This window comes from Nicotiana tabacum, chromosome 20 (assembly GCF_000715075.1).
Source record: "Nicotiana tabacum cultivar K326 chromosome 20, ASM71507v2, whole genome shotgun sequence".
Taxonomy (NCBI): domain Eukaryota; kingdom Viridiplantae; phylum Streptophyta; class Magnoliopsida; order Solanales; family Solanaceae; genus Nicotiana; species Nicotiana tabacum.
This window is the reverse complement of record NC_134099.1, coordinates 72,674,912-72,681,322: the sequence shown is the minus strand read 5'-3', so window position 1 is coordinate 72,681,322 and position 6,411 is coordinate 72,674,912.

Sequence of the window (6,411 nt, the reverse complement as noted above, 5' to 3'; positions counted from 1 at the left end):
AACTCGAGGGAAGGTGTTAGGCACCCCCGGATTCCGTGGTTCTAGCACGGTCGCTTAAACTATCATAGTTGGCCTATTATCTGATTTTAATACATGTTTTAGCCTATGGTACATTTTGAATTATTAAACCGCTTTTAATTATTCTTAAAGAAGATCTAACGTCGTATAAAACATGTCTTTGGATCGCGCCACATGAAATGCACCTGCAATCCGAAACACATCTTATTCAATGTTGTGAGATTTAGAGTTGGGTCACATGAAATGCACACCCGAGTTTAGGAAGATAATATTATTAAACTACAATTACGCGTTTTAACTTTACGAGGGCCATGGAAATTTGCTAAATGGCGCGCCTAGAATTCTAGGTATTTTAGAAGAAATAATTAAACTAGGGCCACGCATTTGAGATTTTACTTGGCGCGGCACACTTCAACTAATTGAAAGGTTCTAATTAACTAAACATTAGTGGGATTTGACTTCCATTTTTATTCTATTGTTCCGAACTAAAAGAAAGAAAATGACGAAAGAACGGGCCCATGTTGGTGAAATAATGAACACCTCATGGAGACGTGTAATTGAATCTAGGTTCGACGGTTTTTCAGCTGGGCCAACATTGCCAGTTCTTATAATCCAAATGATCAATACCCAAATCCAATACTGCAAATCAACTGATACTAATATTGAACACGAAATTGAATTAAACAAATTCCAATTCTGATTTTAAAAAAACAGTTAATACAACTTAGCAAGCTAAATTTCTAATTCTACCTTTCATGCATTTTTGGGTCAATCCTGCCATAAAAATGCAGCAAAAATAATCAGACTAATTATTTGGCTTAAGGAGCAAATCCAAGTGCAAACAAAGGCAAATACGAAAACCATTTCAATCCCAAATGCTCGCATGTAAACAAAGGCAAGCTAATTACCAAATCATAGAATGATGCGATCATGTTTCTAGCAATGAGCGAGCAAACCATTACTTGGCATTCTTAACACATTTAGAGACGAATCAATGCTAGAACAGTACTAATCCTAGCAGAAACTAAACAAATATCCCAAAACTACGAGAATCAAATGAGCTTTTACTATAGCCTTAAAAGTCCATTCACACAAAACATAGAACTTGAACTCATCTACACTAATTGGCTAAAGCTCATAATTCATCCAAAGTTACAAACAAAACTCAAAAATGAAACAGGAAGAAATAGATGTAACAAGAAAGCCAAGCTAATTGTGAGATCTGATTGATTTCCAGAAATAGAAGAAACAACATTTACAAGCTAATATAACACAACTTGTCATTTAATCAAATAAACTCTTGTTCTTCCATTTCACATGTCAAAGGAATGGGAGTTACCTGGAAATTGAAAGGAAAAAAAGAAGAAGTGAGGAAGCAGTAAACAACAGCAACCCAGTAAGCAGGAAACAACTCAAGCAAAACCAGCTCGATTCAAGTAATGGAGCAGTGATTTCAGCAACCAAAATCCAATCTCCAACCAGATTCAAACCATTTCTCTACTCCAATAGTATGATTATGGAATTTTAAGAGTTCTAAATAACAGAATCAGAAATGCAAACCAAAGCAGAAATTTTTTGGTAGTTTTCAACAAAGGAATGCAGAAGTTCAGAATTTCATCCAAGAAAGCTCAGTCGTTTTACTTTCTGGAATTTTCTCTTCTCTGCCCCCCCCCCCTTGAGCCTCAAGTAACAATGCGTTTATAGGCAAGTTACTAGGGCAGCAAATATCAGTTATGTTTTGCATTTTAGACCTTTTTTAGTTTTCCTTTTTGTTACTTAGTCCCTCAATTACTGACTTGCTTGCCAAGCAAGTTTGTTTTGCAGCTTTTAAGAAGCTTTCTTATCAGTTACTTGATAGATTCCACAAGTACATTACCCAAAACACCCTTAGTTACCCCTGAAATTTACTCTTAAATCTCAGATGGGTTATGGGTCAAGTTGACCCTGGGCTGACCCATTAGAATGAACCCCATTTTCTCTGGTCTTTGATTCAATCAACAATCAAATCCAGTCCATTGAAGCCCAAATAAAATTCAAACCCAAAAATGATTAGAGATTTAAAGTGAAACCAGAATAAAGGAAAAAAGAGATTTAAAATTAATCAGGAGAACGAAAAATCTGAAACCAAAAATGACTTAAATAAAAAGAACAACCATGGCAAATGAGCAAAACAAACACAATCAAAGAAGAAAACTAGCACGACACATCATGAATATAAAATAACTAATGAAAGAAAAAGAAAAACATAAATTCAGAAATTGAAATTTTTTCTAAATTCAATCAGAAGAAGCCAGTTGAAGAAGGATAGAAAAAGAGTAGGGGAACAGATGTGAACCAACAACAATAAATAGAAAGGGTGATGGAAACCTACCGATTCAAACCCGGGCTGGACTGACCTTCTCAATTACACCGCAGGATAATGTCAATCATCTGTTCTTTGTCAAGAACAGGCAAATGACATCATTTCGCGATGAAATTGGCCCTAAAACATCATGAGACAGGACCCTCGACCTTGCATGCTTAGTTTAAATTTTAGGCTTTTAGGGCTTAAACCTTTGATTTGATATTTGAACCACTCCGGAGGTGTTTGAAGGAAATTGAGTCAGGATTTAGAATGAGGGAGGGAAAGAGGTCTCAGGGTATTGATTTGGGGTCGAAAAGAGGCAGTGTCCCCACCGGGGAAGGTCGGGAGGCGCTAGGGTTTCGATCTTTGATCTGAAATTCGAGTAGTTCTGGAAGGATTTGAGAGGAGTTGTTCGGGGATTTGGGATGTGGAGGTGGAGGAGAGTGTGGGGTGTTAATTTCAGGGTGGTTGGAGGCGGTGTCGCTACCCTCAGGTGGTGGGCGTTCAAGGGCGGCTGCTAGGGTCCAAGTCTGGTCTTTGAGAGAGGAGTCTGAGGGAGATGAGAGATGGGGGTAGGGGGAACATTTGGACAGTTATATGTTATGGGGTGCCCAGTTCCGGACCGTTGGATTGATGAGATCCAACAGTCATGATTAGTAGAGGGTAAAACGGGGTCGTTTGGATAGGAAAGGGGTTTGGACCGAGTTGGGACGCGAGTTTAGGCCGGTTCGAGTGGGTCTCGGGGAAAAATACACTTGGGCCTGGGGAGATTGAATTAAAAATAGCCCAAATATCAGATTTTGTATTCCTTTCCAATTTCTTTTATTTTCAAATTCTTTTAATTAATTCCAAATAAAAATAAAACCTGAATAAAAATCTTAAAACTAGATTATCCTATCAAATTAAAATGATTAACTCTAAATAATAATTACCACAACTAATTAAATACCAAATTAAAGAAAAATTACCAAAATTCGAAACTAAAAATTTAAAATGCAACAATAAGTTATTTTTTTGTGATTTTTTTATTTTTATAAAACACTAAATTACTAATTAATTCAAGAATGCAAAATTAGATCCTAAATGCAAATGCAGTATATTTTTGTATTTTCTTGAATTAAATAAAATAAACATGCACAGACAAATGCAAACAATAACAAAAAATTCTACGAAAATCTACGAAATTGTAAATAATAGAAAAATTTATTTTTCTTGATTCTTTGGGAATAACTCATATAGGGCAAAAATCACGTGCTCACAGCTGCCTCTCTTTGCCCGGAAACACGAAGAATTTTTGTGCAAAGATAAAGTGAGCGGATACGAGCGATTTTTGCCCATTTGAATACTCTGTGAGAAGCATTTTTGAAAGATTTGACTGTACCCTGCTTCTGAGGTTGCCTACATATCCTTGGCTATAAAGGTATCATGTCAATATAGTTCGGGAATTTTTGGTAGCTGGGACTACCATGAAGCTGTGATTTCACTGTTGTTGATGTTGTTGCTACTACTTACTGAACCCCCTTATTACACCATGATAAAATAAAAAGAAGCTAGACTAGACTATGATCTATGCATTACAAAATCCTATCTATATCTTCAAACTTGCTCTTGTGGTTCTTGTTGCCTTGTTGACTGGTATTCTCCTGGTGGAATCCCCTTATTGTTGCCTTGAATTTTAATCTGAGATGTTTCCCTTTCTCCAGGTGGACGCCTGATTCCTGAAACTTGAATGTATTCCCTTGTTCTCCAGGCGGGCACCTGATTGCTGAACTTGAAATGTATTCCTTTGTTCTTCATGTGGGCGCCTGATTGCTGAACTTGAGAAATGTATTCCCTCGTTCTCCAGGTGGGCGTTTGCTTACTGAACTTGAAAAATGTATTTCCTTGTTCTTCAGGTGGGCGCCTGATTGCTGAACTTGAGAAATGTATTCCCTTATTCTCCAGGTGGGCGCCTGCTTACTGAATTTTGAAAAATGTATCTCTTGTTCTCCAGGTGGGCGCCTGATTACTGAACTTGAAAATGTATTCCATTGTTCTCCAGGTGGGCGCCTGACTGCTGAACTTGAAAAATGTATTCCCTTGTTCTCCAGGTGGGCTTACTTGAAATGTATTCCCTTGTTCTCTAGGTGGGCGCCTGATTATTGAACTTGAAATGTATTCCCTTGTTCTTCAGGTGGGTGACTGATTGCTGAACTTGAAAAATGTATTCCCTTGTTCTCCAGGTGGGCGTCTGACTGCTGAACTTGAAATGCATTCCCTTGTTTTCCAGGTGGGAGCCTGATTTCCACAAAATAAACAAAATAAAGAAAACGTCTACCCCGGTTTGGCGTGTTACCAAACATCAGTAAGAACTTTGAAAATTGAAACTTGAACTATACTCCCTTGTTCCCCAGGTGGGTGCCTGATTGCTGAACTTGAAAATGTGTTCCCTTGTTCTTCAGGTGGACGCCTGATTGCTGAAATTGAAAAATGTATTCTCTTGTTCTCCAGGTGGGCTCCTGATTACCGAAACTTTGAAATGTATTCCCTTGTTCTCCAGGTGGGTGCCTGATTATCGAAACTTGAATGTATTCCCTTGTTCTCCAGGCGGCCGCCTGATTACCAAATTTTGAAATGTATTCTCGTGTTCTCCAGGTGGGCGCCTGATTACCAAAACTTGAAATGTATTCCCTTGTTCTCTAGGTGGGCGCCTGATTGCTAAATTTGAAATGTATTTCCTTGTTCTCCAGGTGGGCGCCTGATTGCACGAAATAGACAAAAACAAAGAAAACTTCTGCCCCAGTTTGGTGTTGGGCGCATCTGTGAGTGTTAATTGAATCATGTTACTAGAAAATCTCAAAGAATTTTAAAATCTAGATCATGTTATCCAGGAGGGTCCTGAAAACTCCTAGTTATATGATAGTTTTAAATCTAAGTTATATTTCCTAAAGGTACGACTTCCACTAAATCTTGTTATCTATGAAGACCTTAAAACTAAATCTCATTATCCAGGAGGGTGCTGAGAATTTAAAAACTAAATCCCATTATCCAGGAGGGTCTTGAAAACTTAAAAACTAAATCCCATTATCCAGGAGAGTCCTGAATATTTAAAAACGAAATCCCATTATCTAGGAGGATCCTAAAAACTTTTAAAATTAAATCCCATTATCCAGGAGGGTCCTGAAAATTTTAAATTAATCCCATTATCTAGGAGGGTCCGGAGAATTTAAAAACTAAATCTCATTATTCGGGAGGGTCCTGAAAACTTAAAAACTAAATCCCATTATCCAGGAGGGTCCTGAAGATTTAAAAATTAAATCCCATTATCCAAGAGGGTCTTGAGAATTTTAAATTAAATCCCATCCTAAGGGTGAAACTTTCAGAGCTAAATTCAACTTCCTAACAGTGAAACTTATGCTAGATCTTAGCATCTAAGGGAGGTATTAAACTAAGTCTCATTATTCAGGAGGGTCCTGAAAATTTCAAATTGAATCTTATCCTAAGCATGAAAACTTCAAAGCCAAACTTATATTTCCTCAAGGTAGAGCCTATGCTAGATCTTGTTACTCATGAATGTTTTGAATTTTAACTAAATCCCATTGTCCAGGAGGGTCCTGAGAATTTTTAAGATTAAATCCCATTATCCAGGAGGGTCCTGAAAATCACAAGTCAAACCTGTCTGGTGCTTGCCTTTCCCCAGCAGAGGATTTCTCCGGAACAAACGAAATTTTCTGCCCTTGTTTCAAATCAAAGAAAAAACTTGTCAGTTTAAAATATGGTGGTTGGTTTGTGGCCTTGACTTTGAGGGCGGTTGCTCCTTCACTTCTCATGATAACTGATTTCCACCCGAAGACCTTGCTTGTTCCTTGACTAATCACTTTCTCTGCCATCCTTAACGCAGAAAATACCTCTTCTCCGTTCAGACCCAATACCCTCTATTTGTTGCATTACTCATGAACTGACATTTACCAACCTTTGTGTCTCACATGAATCCCAAAGTACGTCAATTACCGTCCACTCAATGTGCATGTTGTTCTTTCCTGAGTTAAACCACCGGCATTGGCCTTGAG